General features: G+C 47.4%; 1 protein-coding gene across 14 annotated transcripts in view; it reads left to right on the forward strand.

Moving 5' to 3' along the window:
• The first annotated feature begins 9,751 nt into the window (after positions 1–9,751).
• The window catches only part of PPFIBP1 (PPFIA binding protein 1), a 115,947-nt gene continuing 108,764 nt past the window's right edge, over positions 9,752–16,934 (forward strand). For all 14 annotated transcript variants that reach the window (XM_074825527.1, XM_074825531.1, XM_074825530.1 and 11 more), the window contains exon 1: positions 9,752–9,857. The gene's annotated coding sequence lies outside the window, so the exon portion shown is untranslated. The remainder of the gene's footprint in view (positions 9,858–16,934) is intronic.

Here is a 16,934-nt window from a genome sequence, read left to right on the forward strand (position 1 = left end):
GATTTTTGCTGACTTCATGTTTCTTGGGCAATCACCCAGCTTCTGGTGCCTTCTGGGGCAGGATGCTCTCCTCTTATCAATCCTTTATTGCCTCTTCAATGGTGAAGTCGATAGCAAGGCCTGGATGCTACTGGCTTACACAATGGAGCCAACGATTAGCGGTCAAACATTGGTACAGGCAACAGCACTGGCACTCCTGAGCCACTGCTGTGTGTTGCTGATGGTGTGTTTCATCAATTTACTCTCTGCTGTCCCAGCCCTAGGAGATGTGACTAACTGTGCTGTATGCCCCTTTCCCCATCTCTCTGAGGAGTCACCTGCTGCCATGGAAAATACATTGCTGTGAATTCAGCGCATCGTTCAAAAACATCTTTTAAGAGCATATGTATTGCATATTTATTTCATATATATAGTTCTCCCCTAACAAAGGTACTATTACTTACACATGTATGGGTCCTGAGACTAAAACTGGGTGTGGGCTGAAGTGAAGAGAAGCCAGCCTGGACCCACAGCAGCACACGGCATGTCAAGCTAAGCCTGGGCCAAAGGAGGCAAAGAAAAGTATGTACCCACGTCATGCAGGAATGAAAAACCAGACAATTTACACAGCAGTGGTCGGTGTTTTAGCCCTGCAGTGCCCATGTGCAGGGGTGGAAGCCCACTGCTTCCAAGCAGCCGGGACGGGTGCCCGCATGCTCAGCGCCTGGCTCAGTTCATGGCTCAGTCCATTTTCAGTACACACATGCTGTTCAAAAACCCTCTCCCTTTAGTATTTTTACCTAACCACGCAGACTGTCGCAAGTGTGCTGTCCACAGAAGAAACCATGCAAAGCTCATCATTGTATATTTTTAATTAAAACATAACTGATTTAGATTGTTTGCAGCTAGTGAATCAAAGTGCTTGCTGCTGATCACAGTGTCCCTCAAAATGTAAGCATGAAGAGAGGTGCTGCTTTCATTCCTCACTTTTATTTGCAGCTTAGCGAGGAACACAAGCTTTTGGGTGTTTAGTTCCCAGTTAGTTTCTCAACTTTGAACTTACTGCTATTTCTGTTTTAGATTATTCAATTTGTTCAGCTCCAATATTCTTTCCGCACATGTAGAAAAATCACTTTTATCAAAAGCTGGTTTAGTTCAGCCAATTCTTGTTCCAGATGTTCAGATGGTAATTCCATCTGTTTGGTGATTTTATGTTCTTTAAAACTTTAACAGCAAACGTTTATGGTTTTCACCCTGAATTTTATTTCATTCAGTTAAAAATATATATATATTAAACTTATGTTTTAATACCCAGTGTAAGAATTTCACGCTTTATTTTAAATAGGCTTACGTCTCAAGTAGGCTATTGAATTATTAATTAATCCAGTGCAAGCGTTTACTTATGTATATGTAAAAGTATAGGTATTTACTTAAAAAGAAAACAAGATTTTAAAATATCATGCAGTCTAAAGTCCTGATTTCCAAAGATTAAGGGGAACATTTATGTTTGCAAAACACTTGACCAAAAGATAATGGTTACTTCTGACTCCTGTTTTACCCTGAATATGAAAACATCATTCCTCGGATGCCTACGATGGATTGAAACTTCCTTTGAATGTTCCTTGCACGTGTTCTGTATAGGAATTAAAGGCCTCATATCTGAACTTCCTGACATTTTTGTTTGAATTTTAACGTGGTTTATGTACAAATATAGCAGTGCTGTGTGCAGTTATACAAGAAGTCATCTGAGCAAGGGGAACTGAAGAGTAAGTTATTTGGAAATTCCTAAATAGGTCTTTACTGAGCCCAGGATTAGAAGAAATACCCACAGATGTTAAGAAGAAATGACAATAACTTTGATCACTTAAATCTGAAACTTTCTTTAAGAACCTTTTTAATATAAAACATTTATTTTAGGAACCAAAGACATTTTTATAGAAGATGGACATAGCTGTTCTCATGGAAACAGATCTTCAGCTTTTGGAGGTCTCGATGAAACCTGCAGTGCATGGTGCACTGTTACCTGAATTAAAGGAGAACTGTCTCTTTAAACATGTTCTCAGAAGTTTCCGGCACAAAGACAAAACCGCCACAACAGGACCGCTGATGCAGAATCCTGGCCCTCATGCCTGTGCATTAGCAAATTGTGCATTAATGAGCTGATAGGGCTAGTAAAACCGTTTTGCACGACGGCATTTAGCCAACGAGACCTGACAGCCGTGGGTATTTTCACGAAGCCAAGTTGCCAGAGGTGTGTCTTCCATCTTCAGCAAGATTAGACTCAGAGTATAATTAATCTCATCTGAGATGCACATTCGCTTATCCACCCTTACTTTGTTTTGTTATGCTCACCCGCTTTCTGTGTCTCGCTTTTTGTTTTGCACGCGTTTAACCTTTCATCATTCACAAGCCTGCTCACTTCTGCAACCTGTGTTGCATCCAGCCTGTCCATCTGGTCCTTGTGAAGGAGCTGCAGTGGCAGCAGGATACCTAAACGAATGCAGAAGGTCCAGCTCAACAAGACAGAGCAACCCCGCGGCCTGGCAGTATTTCTGTGCTCTTTGGTTTTGCCACTGTGCAGCCATCCCCGCCTTCACCTCCTTGCCTGGTCAGCACTGATTTGACCAGGCCAAACAGTGGATGAAAATTTGTGCATTCCCATGAAATAGCTCAATATTTATATTCTTATTTTCATATTAATTTGCTTAGCTTCTGTTCTTGGAATATGTCATTTTGTGAAAATTCTAAATATTCATCTCTTTATCCCAAACGCATTACTCTGTTTCTCTCAAAATGTCAAAATCAATACTCTGTCTGGGATGGAAGTTAAAACATTTAACCAGCTTTAATAGAGACATTGCTGAATAAATGCAATCTGAAAAAGCATTTTGACATCTAGATTTAAATTGTCTGTGTCATAAATTCAGTAAGCTATTCAGACACTTCTGTAATGGGAGGAGGCAACTATTTCTCCTATTAACCAGCAGATAGCTGAAATTCAGTTCACACCTGACAAGAATGCAGAAGTGTGATTTTAATTTTTTTCCCCATTGTTTGTCTCATGAATGGTCCTTGCACTGTTTGTTTTAGGTAAATAATGTAAATATTTTTAATTTGTTAGGCTTAGTGAAGTTCTATTTATAAACTGTTCACATCAGCCATACTAACTCAGACATGACTTACTCCCCACTTAAACAAAACTCCTTTGTCTCTTTTTCTACTTATCCTTAACACAAAAAGACAGGGCTCACAAGTGATGTGGAGAGTAATTTTGATGTTTTTTCTAACCTAAAAAATAGGTATCTTCCATGAAAGAAAGCTTTATTCTCCTCATTCCTAAGGTGTCAGATCTCTGGAGAGAGAGAGAGAGAGGGAGACCAAAACCGATAGTAGCTAAATTGATGATCACCCTCTTCTTGTGCTCTCTCTGAGCTGTATTTTCCATGTTTCTCTCATCTTTCAGAATAAAATAATCCGTTTTATGGTTGTCTGTCACTTTGCTTGGAGCATGGCAAGTATCATGCCGACTGATACAGTAAGACAGCTTGGTGACTCTCCTAGTCAGCCCCTAAGGTTTTGCTTACCACCTCTTGTTTCTCTAGAGCAGAAGATTTTAGTAGTTTCGAGTGATTAACCTGCTTGGTGCTTGCTACCAGAAAGCATCCTTTCCTATCCTCTGCACCCGGGGTGACTCAGCCTGGGAGCCTGGCCTTGTTTCCCACCTCAGTGAGTCACCAGCAGAACGCATTTCCAGAGAAGTCAGTCCAGGAACAAACAAGGTGCACATATCTCAGGCTCTTGGAAATGAGAAGCAAATGCAGTTCCTGCTCTTGTCTAGGCAGGATGCTGTCGCCTTCCCCTGCGGCCCTAGTATTTAAGGAATGTCTGAACTGGCGTTGTTTCCCTCTCCTGAAGGCTGGTTAAAGCCTGAGCCTAGAGGCCAGCTGACTGAGCCAGCTTTGACACTGACTCATTGTGTGATCTGGGGTAAGTCACTGCAGTTATGTCTACAGCACGCTGGGCAGAGATATCTGCGGCTCTGGAAGCGGGGCTGGCACCGCACTGCGGCTGCTTCTGCCAACTCTGTGGCAGAGGGTCGGGAGGGTGCAAATGCGGCTCTTCGGCTACTCTGCACTGTGCAAATGCACCGCCCTGCCCAGAGATTTGCTCAGGAGACTCTGGACGGTGTGACACTGTGAACGGAGATACATTCTTCACCTCTTCATCCCTTGTTTTCTTCACTGGCACTGTGGAGAGAATAACTTCTGTGCAGTAGGTTGCAGTATTTGAGACTGTTTTAAGAAAGGCACTTTATCGCTGTTCTAGCGTTTCACTTGCTGGAGAGCCCTGCTAGAAGGCTTTTGGATGTGCCTGTAAGCATGAGTTTAGCAGAACTGTAAAAAGACTGCATTCAGTAGCACTGGCAATTTTTCATTACAGTGCAAGCTAAAAGTTGATGCCGAGAACAAACTGAACCAAGAGATGTGCTTGGGTGAGTATCTGAGAAACTATGGAAAAAATGAAAAAATTCACACATTTCCCCAGGGAATGAGAAAGTCATTATGAAAGGATAACACCATGTCTGTATGTAAACAGTGCCAGACAAACCAGAGCAATATGAGCTCAGAATTAGTGGGAAATGAAAAGTGAGAGTGATCCTAGTGGTTGGGGTGCAGAAGCTTAGGTGTAGGATGTCATCACCAGTCAGGCATAGATGAAGGGTAGTGGTGAGGCCAGACATGAGTAGCAGTGTGAGTTGCACCAGGGATGAATTTGGCCATGTCTAGCAGAAAAGTGTCCTTCAGATTTGGCAGATGCTACAAACTGAGTTTCTGGCAGGGTTGTTATGTCCTGCTGCATCCACCATGCCTGCTTTCCCCAGATAACATTTTACAGTACTTCACAGACGCGGGTATTTGCCTTGCTGGCTGATCACTGCGCAAGCCCCATGTGTGTATTTCAGCAGAGATGTGCTTATTTGGTACCATCCCCAGCGAGGTCTACCAGTAAAAGTTAGTGCTGCTACCTATATGCCAGTTTCTGACTACTCTTACACCACTAAGCAGAACATTTTTTCCTGTGTCTGAAGTCAAACACTTTGAGCACCCAGAGGACTTCTCTCTAGCTCTTGATCAAGCAGTCGTCTTTACTGAGTACACCAGAAAACAGCTCCTAAGAATAACCTGCTGATACAGAAATCGAGAGAATGCTGTGAAAATTGCAAGTGGATGAACCTAATGAGCATTTCAGCCCAGTTAAGGTACACTTATAGCTAAATTAGTGAGTGGGAGACCTCCAGAGAGAGAAAAATAATGTTTTGTAGGCCTGCAGAAATTTAAGAATGTAAAGCTTTTGAACTGTAGTCTCTCCTTTCCTGCTTTTAATGACAGCAGTCATTCAAAATAATGGGAAGATAAAACCCATCTGAAACACCCAATCTTCTCAACAGCTACGCTATTGCCACTGAACCTGTAGGGATTCCTCCAGCTGATCCTGTTATGATTCCTGCTCATGCCGGGAGGTTTTCTCTTGCTCACATTTTACATAAAATGTGCAGCATCTTCTCCTTAGTAATACTTCTTGTGATTTCCAGATACCCACTGACACATCTCTGAGGTTCACCTCTGTGTTCAGGCTGGAGAAATTCCTGCAGCTAATTACTTTTTCACCCTCATGGGTGTGTGAAGTTTTATGGGAAACTTTCTTGCCCACTTGAGAAAGAACTTGAGTTTGCTTTTTTTGATTTTCAGGGGCTAATTGCACAAGATTCCAGATAAAATACACAAGACTGGTCATCTCGATAGGCTGGTGATGGCAACACCAAGCGCTTTACCAAGGGCAGCATGGATGACACAAGTGTGAAATGGCATCTCCTCTCCAGCACTTTCTTGGAGACTCAGTTTTATCCAGCCTTCAGGAAGACTCTTCACAGACAGTTTTCACTACTAACCCCTAGACTGCAGGTTCTTAAATGGAAAGGTGATGTGCTTTGCCTTCTCCTGCTGCAGTGTCATCCCATACTGCAGCTGGAGGCTGTCAAGGCTGCAGGTAACCCCACCACAGAGGATTAGGGGCACCTGAAACAATCCCATACACAGGAGAAGACTGGTCATTTCTTAAAAGTCTGCCTTCTTTCTTGGGGGTTTAAATGAGAAACTCTAGAGAGAAACTGCTCATGTGAAGCACTTCAGCCCTGAGCAGAACTGTCTGGCCAGCGCGGCAGAGCCAAGGCAGCATCCCTTCCATCAGTTCAGCACTAGGTTCAGTGTGTGAGGCTTTTCCTACAGTGTTTTCAAAAGCTTGGCTGTGGGAAGACTCAGGGATGGGACAGCCGAGGTCAGAAGTTTGACCATTTTGAGGGGTACAGTTTGGGGGCATTTTGTACTTCAGCTGCTGTGGATTAAGTCAATCTTTTGGGCACTGAATCTCTCCTCTCCTTTTTAGGAAGGGATTGGAGGAGAATTTAAACATGAGGAAGAAGGTTAAATTATTGATTTGACAGCTAGAAACTGTTTGTGCAGTGCTTTGTCCCAGGACTGAACACAGCATGATACCGAAGCTCAAGGTTTTTGGCTAAAACAATTAGCTCTGTTGAATATTTAACAGTCAGGATACTTCAGGTAGTTGAAAGCCAGGAAGGCTTTGACAGCATAGCTACAACAGCTGGTCAGAAGAGCAAACATTTTGAAGGTAGGTGCAGCTTCTAACAGTAAAACCATGCTTTTGCTGAGAGAGCAAATTCCAACTTCTTGAGCAGAATAAGCTACCCGGACAAAAGCGCTGTTTTCTCTGCTTATACCTACATGTGCACAAGGTGCTTTTGCTGGCACAGCTCTGCCTTCAGAGGGTCTTATCTCATCACAGCTCTGTCTGTCACAATTGTGCCAGGAGACTTGGTAGCAGAGGCCTGACCTGAAAACACCCTGGCTCCGCTTCGAGGTTAACACCCGGCTGGGAATAAAGAGAGCGACTCACAGAATCCACTTTCTGAGCTGTCCTGAAATGAAAGCTGTCTACAGTCTGGGTGTGAAATCATTGCCCTTTGAGAAGGAGATCCCTTGGCTCTTTCAGCTGCTGTATTTTGGGGAGTGGCTTTGGTCTAAATGAGAACTTCTGGGGCCCAACATGGTGCTGAAGTTTTATAAAAATAAATTAAAAATTGGCTGCGATGTACACAGCTTGTTATTGTATTTCAGGGCTCCGCCTGTGAGCTAACACTGATACTGGGGCAGGGGACTAATGACCATTGTGCTGCGAAAAGCAGATGACTTCCAGAGCAAGCTGAAATCTGGATCACTACAAGTCATTAACACTCCCAATTAGCCAAGGTGAGTCACTTAAACTTCATAAAATGAGATGGTAATGCTTGTGAGAATGTAGTAAGGACAACTGCATGTTTATGTTTGTCACTCAGCAGCAAGGCGCAGGCAAAACCATGGAATAGGTGCACTGCAGATTTAACGAGAGTGCTAGTCACTGCTGTTTTGCAAGGGGCTTCATCCCAGAGTCACTGCAGCGAGAGGCACGGTCCTGCTCGCGCCTCCACCCCTGACACCCCGACACCTGCTTTGTGCCCATGATCCCGGAGGCTTGGAGTGCATCTGCTCACCCCTGATCCAGCTGACAAGCAACTGCGCTGCGACACCGTATCCCCAGTGGTACCATGCTGTGAATGTGCAGAAGACCCAAAGTACCACCCGAAGAAGATCATGTAACAGAGTGTATGCTGTGCCTTCAAAATGCCGCTGGCAGCTCTTGAAATACGAGGCTTAATGCCATTTATTGATTTGTAACCACGGAGACGGTACGTGTTCCCATTGCAAAGTGAGGGAAAAGCTCTTTCCCTTTACCTCCTTAAGCAGTGAAGGATGTTGGAAAATACTCTTACTCCTTGTAACCTCCTGCAGCCTTCATGGGAGGGATAAGTGAGATGTTCGCCTTCTCAGAGACTGATGTTTTCACAAAGGTGGAGAAAATCAACCTTTCCTTGCAAACCAGCCTGGAGCACAAAGGGCTAAGCTATTCTGGGAGATGAGAGATAAGCAAGCCAGAAAGCCTTATCAGAGATTTGTCTTGACTTGCAAAGTATTTTCTTTGGTGAAAGAATTCAAACAGTTGTTTGAAATGTTCTGTCAGTTCAGATTTGTCTTCAGAGAGATCTCATTCATACGCCATCCTGACTAATGAAGCCCTTCTGCATTAGGTTAATAACAATCTTCACTTTCTGAATTAAGAATTAATTAAAGTGTATAAAAAAGGAAGCAACAGAACGGTCAATTCAGAAAACAAAGACTGCTGAATATCAGACTTCAGCAGGGATCGGTATTTGTTCCAAGTGCTTGTTATCAGGCAAGTCCAACTCCAGCCACTCCAGGAAGGAGGGAGCGCTGGATGTGGGACCCTGTGGTTCAGCCTCGTGCTAGTGCTCACCCGTCGGCTGACAGCAAACTGGTAATGTTTGCTGGAGAATTGATGAAGATTTGAGGAAAAAGGCAAAAAGATCAGTTGCAGAAACTAATGCTGCAGCTTCAAAAACCATAGTTAGCCACAGAAGTTTTGAAACAGAAGTACTGGAAATAGAAGATACCACAGAAAACCAGCATTTAATTGCATGGCTGCGTGCATTTCTTCTATCATACTCTAAAACTCAGTCCCCCCCTTTAACCTGAGACACACTACAGGTGTGTGGCCAACATGACAGGCCGGTAACTTGCCAGAAAAAGGTGTTTTGAATCGACTTGCCCTCTTTGCAAACTGTGCATAAACAGCAAATGGTACCTTCCCGTTTTTGTTGAGAATTCAAAATGTTTACTTTCAACATGCTTTTGAACGGAAACTGCCACTTTTTCAGAAGTTATGGTCAGAAACGAAGAACAACCAAATCATTTTTTCCACATACAAAACCATCTTACTGTCTAACCCTGCCTTTGGAGAGGGGATGGGAGGAAGAGGTCTGAAATGAAAAAAAAGAAAAAAAAAAGTTTGGGGTCAACTCAGACCAAAATCAAGAGTTAGTTGGTTGGACCTGGCTGCCAAGCCGAGCCCACCGCTCTGCTACTCGGCCCCTCGGCTTCTGGAGGAGCAGCGTCTCAGGCCTCTGCCGACCATCTTGCCACGCAGGAGGCAAAGGCGCGGCTGGGTTGTGGCGGGCTCCCTGCCCCGGGGCCGGGGGATGACGCGGCAGCTTCAGCGGGTGCGGGTGTCGGCCGAGGGCCGCAGCCTGAGGCGCGAAGGCGGGCGCGGCGCGGGCCGGGCGGGAAGCCCCGCCGGGCACCCCGGGCTGTTCCCCGGTCAGGGGCCCAGGGAACTCGGGGACTCCCGGCCGTCCCCGCGCCACGCCACGCCGGGAGCCCCGCCGGCGGGAGGCCGGACCTGCCCTGCCCTTCACCCCGGGCCGGGCCCCGGGCGCGGCGGCGGCGGGCGCCGCCTCCGGAGGCTCCCACCGGGAGGGGCGGGCCGGGCTCCCCGCTGTGGGCAGGGCCGAGGCTGAGGGCCGCGGGGCGGGGAGGGGCGGCCCCGGTCCGGGCCCCGGCGCCGCGCCCGCCCCGCCCCCGCCCGCCGAGTGACTGCCGTCGGGCCCAATCAGGGCGCCGGCCCGGCCCGGCGCTGCCGCCCACCCGCCCCGTCGGGGAGGCCCGGCCCCGGGGCGGGGAGCGAGGCGAACGCTCGGCGCGGCCCGCCGCCCCGCTGGGTGCCGGCCGCCGCCTGCGAGGCGGGGGTGGTCCGGGGCGGGGCGCGGGCGGGGCCGGACGGGACGGGACGGGACGGGACGGGGCGGGCGGCGGACCGGTGCGGACCGGACTGGACGGCGGCGGGAGCTGCCCGGAGCTGGCGGAGGCGCGGCCGCCCCGGGACGGCCCGCCGGGGCGTGGGCGCTGGTAAGGGGCGCGCCGGGGAGCTCCCGGGGCCCGGCCGCGTTGTCCGGAAACCGAACTGAGCCCGACGGCGGCAACTTCATGTCCCGTCCCGGCGGGCTGAGACCCTGCCGTGGGCCACCCACCCCCCCTCCCCCCGCGCCGTGGCTGCCTTGCGCGGGCGGCGGCGGCGCGCACCGACGGCTCCCACCGCGCCGAGCGGGCCGCAGCGGGGCGGGCGCCTCCCCGCCGCCGTGGGCCCGGGCCGCCGGCCCCGCCTGGAGCAGCGGGTGTCCGCCCGGGGAGCTGGGCGCCGCTGCGCGCCCCACGCGTGGGCTGGGAGCCCGCTGCGAGCAGCCCGGCGCCGTGGGTCGGGCGCCCGCCGCGTGTCCCCCGCCGCGCCGAGTGGGGAGCGGGCGGTTTGCGGGTGGTGGCGGGGGAGCGACGAGGGGCTTCCCCCTTCACTCCCCCGCTCCCGCCAAAAATCGCCCGTCCCGCTGCCCTCAGGCTGCCGTGAGGGCTGGCCGCGCGGCCGCTGGCTGGTGTCTGAGGGGGCTCGGCAGCCGGCCCCTGACCTTCCGTAGCTTACGCGTGTGCTGGAGCTGACGCAACTCTCGGGGAAATTTTGGGGAGAGATGGGCTCCGGTTTAATCTTTTTCGGGCTTCTGTGGCTTCAGCCGCAAGTACTGTGAAACTTCAGTTGTGAGTTTTATCTTGAACTAACAAACGTGTTTTGATTTAAGGCCTGGGGTTCCTACATCCTGTAATTATTTCTTCTAGGTCTGTGACTTCTAAACTGAAATAGCTGTGCTAGCTCACACCCTGGCCGAGGTGCCCCTGTAGCAGTAAAAAGGTGCTTTACACCTGTGTAGTTATTTCTGTGGAGGGAAGACTAAGCTGTGGTGTTAAAGGCTTCGCTGTGGTATAACAACACGTGTGTGCTCTCTCGTGGAAGCTCAGTGCTGCTGAGCTTGTGCAGAAACGCAGATGAAATGTTTAGGACTTGGGCTTGGCTGTGTCTGAGCCTTCAGAGACTCTGCTGGCTCCTTATTTTGGCCCAAGCATAGATACTGCCAACAGCACAATGTGTAAGCTCTGGTATGTATTGCAGTGGCAGCACGATTGAGCAATACGAGTGTCTGCAATCCAAAAAGTAAACAGCAAAAATGGGTCACAGTGAGAATATTCTCTGTGCTTACACGATCGAATCTGAGAGGAAGATGTTTCGGTGTGCCAGCTCCGGATTTATTGCTTCTGTTAAAGGTAGCAGCCATAGCTTGAGGATTTAAGTTTGTGAAGGACAAAAGGGACTTGTAATTATAATAAAAACCATCGGCACGGGTTTCAGTAAAACTGGTGTGCTCAGTGAGGTGGCATGGCAGGTCAATTCGAGAGGCATCCTGGAAACTAGGAAAACTGAAATCTGCCCAAACTCTCGGTTCCAAATGCAGCAAGGATTTTGGCCTCTTCTTCACATTGGTAAGAAATTAAGAGCCAAAGTACTCCCTAGTTTGGCTTAGTAGCTGTCCCGGGGGAGTTTTGACAATAGGATTTAGCACAGTTTCTTGAAAAAGCTGTATCAGATACATCAGCTCCTAGAAGCAGAGGGAGTTGTTCAGTTTGCCAGTGAGACTGGCAATGGCGTTCCACGTCGCTCATAAATTAAGGTCTGTGTTTCCATGCAGGGAGTATGAAATTGATGTTTCTCTCCTCCCCGAAGGCAGTGGGAGCTTCACCTTTTCGTCTGGCTGTGGAGCGGTGCCCTTAGGAGTGGGTTCCCTCTTCAGCGGGTTGCTCCTGCTTTGAGCACGCTGCCTTTGAGCAAGGTGCTATTAGGTATTCAACAGACACCATACCCCTCGTGAGGGCAAGAGCCCCAGGCCAAATGCATGGGTCCAGATTTGAGCGCTTCCTCAGCTTCAGTGAGTTTTGCCCTGGGTTTTCATCCGTTTGCTGGATCGGTTCTGGGTTTAAGAGTTCTGTTGAAGAATATTTAAGTTGATGTGTTCTGTGCATATGTGTCTGCAGCAGGTCCATGCTCTGGAAAAAAATTTGTGAATAACGTTTCTGCTTGTCCCTGAAAGACAGGTGGAGTGCTTTGAAATCAAGGATATCACATGGGGCAGAAAGCTTTGGTGAATGTCATCTTTTTTTTTTTTTTTTCCCCCCCTACTTAGATGCAAGTCCTGTTTCTGTTTTGGGTTGCGCTGCCTGTGCAGTGTAAAACACATTGCAGGAAGGAATGGGGTCCTGGTGAAAATGTCTGTGGAGGTGTATGGGGAGAATTTGCGTGTCACCCGTGTCAACATGAGGATAATTGTTAACATTTCTGAAATTACAGCCATTCCCAGGAGACTGAGGTTCACAGGTGGTGCTGCCAGCCTGTCTGGTCCCATTGCTCACTGGTGATGGGGAGGACAAAGTCTGGTCCCTACCCACTGGTCAGGTCTGGATGGCCTGAGGACAGGCAGCACTGCATGTTGCGAGGTGCGTGGTACGGCGTCCTTCAAGAGGTTTTGTGTCTCTTGAATCTACCCAAATGGGGTTTCTGTGATGTTTCTTTCACTGTTTCAAGGAGCAGGTTCAGTGAAGTGAAAATCCTTCCCGTGAAGAGCTTTAAAACCAAAGAAGGTTTAGCCACTTTCTTGACAGTGATGTGATTGCATCAAAATACATGGCTTACTCAGGACAAGCCAGTGTTGCTGTAAACCCGTTTGAATAACTAATTTCCTTTTTTGTGCTTTGCATTATGTGTTTTCTGTGAAGGTGTGGGGAGCGCAGAGCAATAGCCAGATCACAAATCCAATCCAGATGGTCCGAATGTGTATCCCTGACTCCTGGGTGGGGCAAGAGGAGCTCAAAAGAAGAAACGCGTGTGGCTGGGGAGTCCACTGGTTTGCAGTAGTTTTCAACAGAGAAAGTCAGAGCCCAAATACTAGACAGGATTTCGGGAGGTAACGGAGCATCCTGGAAATTCCTGTGGTGGTAGAGGTGGTCAGTAAAGTCCCCGTCCCACTGATGAATTTGTGTGCTCTTCCTTAAGAAGGTGCTGGTAACCTCTGCCTCGGCTTGTAAATGGTGATAGGCAAGTTAGGTTGGTACACCTGAGACAGTTTCTTCTCGTACTTACCTTTGTTATTTTCAGTCTTCAAAGCAAAACCCAAGGTGTGTAGCTTCTTTAAAGCTGTACAATTATGATCTGACTTATTTCTGTCTGGCCAAGCCACATCTGTAAATTTATAAATGTAAGGAACAGGTTTATTGGAAGGTTCAGGCAGGTTTTGTTGTGTTTGTTTTTTCTTGTGTGGTGCTTGTGCATACAGCTGTGCATTAAGAATACATAAAAACACTTTAACACCTTCATAAATAAAACCACTTAGTACCTTCCCCTGCTTAGGCTGAAGAGTGGCCCCCCTCCCCCTTTTGTAATTGTGAGATCCCATTAGTCATCCCATTAGCAACTCTGCTCTTGGATCCAGCCCAGGAGAGGTAAACTACATTGCCTTGCCTTGTGTTTACTGCTGGTGTTTATACCCAGACATTTATTTAGCATCTAGTATAACTTCCCACCCTGTCTTGCCATACTGCAAATTTGTTGGTGTGTCCAGAGCCTAACTGGTGTATTGCAGTGTCTCCTTAGCAGATGTACAGTGCCTAGGTCTCCTCCATTATCAGTCTTTGCATTTCTGTTGCCTTCTTTAGTTTGAGTAGGACTCGGGCATCAGCCTTCCTTGTGTCTTGGTAGGAGACTGACTGTTAGTGCTGAAAAGCTGACTGCTGAACAGCTGATCTGTGAATGAAGCAAGGGTGGACATTTAATGACAGCTTCAGGAATCAGTGAAGTTTACTGCTCAGCTCTTTGAAGATGGCAGGTTTACAAGCATTAATCTTTGCATAACATAGGAAAGGCTTCATGTTATTCCTGAGAGATTACATCTCTTGCCCAATGTTTGGAAAAGTCAAGATCCAATCCAGAGTTAAAGCTTGGTCCCTCTTTTGGAGGACAGTGTTTCTGGGGTTATTACCTGCAGTGGTTGCATGCTTCCAACTTCAGGCAACTTTAGCAGATGATCACACTAAGTTGTAACATCTATCTTGGTGGGTTTCTGGTGGGAGCTTTGCCCTGGATCTCTCCTTGTTCTGGGTGCCCTAGCGAGGGTGCTCAGCTGTGACCACACCTCAAGATGCAGGGAATGATGTATCCATGTTTTTCCCTCCTTCCCCCCCCCCGCCTTAAATTGACTTGCGTGTTTGTTCAGCTCAGGCTGAAGATAGTGGCTTTTTGTTATTTTTCTAGTAGTGTTTGCTGCCAAGATAGCACTTCATTTCTGCTTAAAGGATGGAATTTTCCATTAATAATTCAGTCATCACACTGGATTTGCAGTTGCTTGCCCATGTGTATTACCCTTGATATGGGCATATATGATTTCCTGATGTCCTTTAGCTTCCAGAGTACTTTGTTCCTCTGTGACTTCTGCTGTACATGAGGAAAGTGTGGTGGCTTAAAGCTTTATACTTTTTCCAACGGCTGGTCTTCTGTTTCTGTCAAAAGGCCAAGATAAACCAATTATGTAAAGAGCTGATTTCTTTCCTCAGTGGAAATAGATACAGGTCTTCTAGCCCAGTCATAGCTATGGCCTTTCTTCTCCTTGCCCCTGCCTGGGCCACCTTCTTCACTAATGGGGGAGGCAGGTGGAGAACTTGGAAGGGCTTAGGCTGTGCTGTATGGCCTCACAGACCCAACATGTCCCCTGGGTGGGAGTCCTGTGCTCTCTTGCTGTTGAGTTGTTTGGCCCCTCCAGGCTGACAGAGCCAATGTTTGGTCAGAGAGCTGTTTGAGGTGCTGTCTGGAGGGAATGCTGTTAAATCCTACCCTCGTGCCTTGCATGTTGCATCTTCCCCCATATGTCATCTCAGGACCATGAGGAACAGCCCCTGGTGGAGACCAGAATTGTTCTCCTCTTTCTTCAAAACATGGTGTAAGTCTGAATCTTCATAAAACCACTGGGAGATGCAAAAGCCTGGTTCTCCCGTATCACTTGGGAATACTTAGGCAGGGAGATTCGATCTCCTGTCTGGCACTGGGCTGGAAACCTGTGTGTGTCCCAGTTTGTGTTAAGGTAAGGATGCTCACCTTCCCTTCTGCCGCTCTGCATCTTTAGTCAGTCAGTGCGTGCAGGTTGTATCAGAGAACCAGGACCAGAGGCCATTTAAGCAGTCTCTGGCTCATGGTGTTTGAGGTAAGATAAAAATAACAGAAAGTGTGACTTTAAGCAGCCATTTGCGTACATCTTGATGGTAATCACACTTCCAGTAGGCACAGTGTTATAACTCTTGCATGAATAAAATCCCATCAAATGCCACCTGCGAACAAAAGGCTCCAAGATCAAGTACACTGATCCAAAAGTTGTTTTGTACTTGCATCTTTCTTTATAGGCTTTTTCCTAAATATTAGTGGAAAGCTTAAGGCTGAGACTTGAGCCGGCTGTTGCAGCATCTGATCTCTAAACTGGAGAATCTTTGTGTTGTCAAAGCAGCTGTCTAATTATGTCTCAGATTGGAAAAATCTGATAACCACTAGCATGAATCAGCACATTTTAAATCAAAGAGTTCTCATGGCTCCAAATGTGATGGATTTGGGAGAACAACTTCATTTTCTTGCTCTGTAACAGATGTGTCAAAATAAGAGGAAATGGTAATGATTTGGTCTTGAATACCTTTTCTCAGACTTATCAGTTCTGAAACAAAAATCTAGCTAAAAAGTATAGGGTATATTTTATATATATGTATGTAGATAATAACACCAAATAGTTCACAGACACTGTGGTGGTTGTGAAGGGAGATACAACGTATGCAATTTTTAGTTGGTAAGAGAAAAACAGCTTTAATACTGTAAAAATGAACAAACTGCCAGACAAACAACCCTCCAACCTCGCAGTTTTCAATTCTTTCCCCTGTAGTGGTCTTTTATAAATGATGGAAACAAGAACACACATGCGTTTACCAAACCAGCAGCAGGATCTGTTTTTGAGGTTGAGGAACGGCAGTACTGTTTGCTGATGCTGTGGCAGCTTTGCGCACAGCTGTCCATGTGCTCTGTCAGCAGGCATGGTCATGGGAGTCTGCTTCTATCCCAGCTTTGTGGTTGGGCGCTCATGGGCCGAGGGGTTCAACCCAGCACAGTGCGAGTCCTAAGGATTTCAGACCAAGTTCTAATATTCTGAAGGAAAGTTCTTAATAATAGCGATGTCTTTCCTTGCTGTAAAGAATAGTGGTTCGGTGAGTGACTTAGAGGCTGTTTTGTTGGCCTTTGCCCCTCGACACGGAACTTGGCAAAGGTGTCCCAGCTGGTTTCTCTGTCTGCAGTGGTAAGATGCGGTTAAGGTTTATGATCACACTTGCGCTTAAAGGAGTGACCAAGCCATGGCTCGCAGGCTGTGTGCTGTTCATGTATTCTTTGTGGCCTGTGGCTTACTGCTGGCTACCTGCTGTCCTAGGGACACTGCAGGTAGAGAGCAGGAGGAGCGTGGTTGCTACACACACAGAGCTTCATCAGAGGTTCTTGCAGTACATCAGACGCTTTGAGGATGTGCTGGGTTTGCTGAGTGTGCTTAGGCTTCTGTTCTGCACTGCTGAGTCTCTTTCCATGGCATGGGTCTTGATCTGAGCAAAATCTAATTTCTGGTTACCTCCAGAGTTCAGGGAACTTCAAGTCCATTCAGAGGATCCAGAATAATCCAGAAACTCTAGGTAGGTGTCTTACTGAAATTTTGACTTTTCTCTCTGAAGTGTGTGTACTCACTAGCTAGAGCCATGTACGAAGTTTAGACAGAAACACAGCCTTTGCAAAACACGGAGAAAGTGTAAGCAGTGTTGAAGGAGATTAGACTAGGGAGTGTAAGGAATGGGGAAAAGAACACGCTGGCCCTTTGGAGGTGGGTCTCTGTGTTTTTGGAGGTCACAAGATTGGCACGTGAAGGTGTCCATATGATCAAATTAAAGTTCTGCAGAGTGTAATGCTGGTAACTTACATCTGCCTTGAAAAGCAGGTGAGGAAAATTATCTTCTTTGTAACAAAGCACTGAGCGGTTTCTGTGCTTC

Source organism: Strix aluco, chromosome 5, assembly GCF_031877795.1.
Source record: "Strix aluco isolate bStrAlu1 chromosome 5, bStrAlu1.hap1, whole genome shotgun sequence".
Classification (NCBI taxonomy): Eukaryota; Metazoa; Chordata; class Aves; order Strigiformes; family Strigidae; genus Strix; species Strix aluco.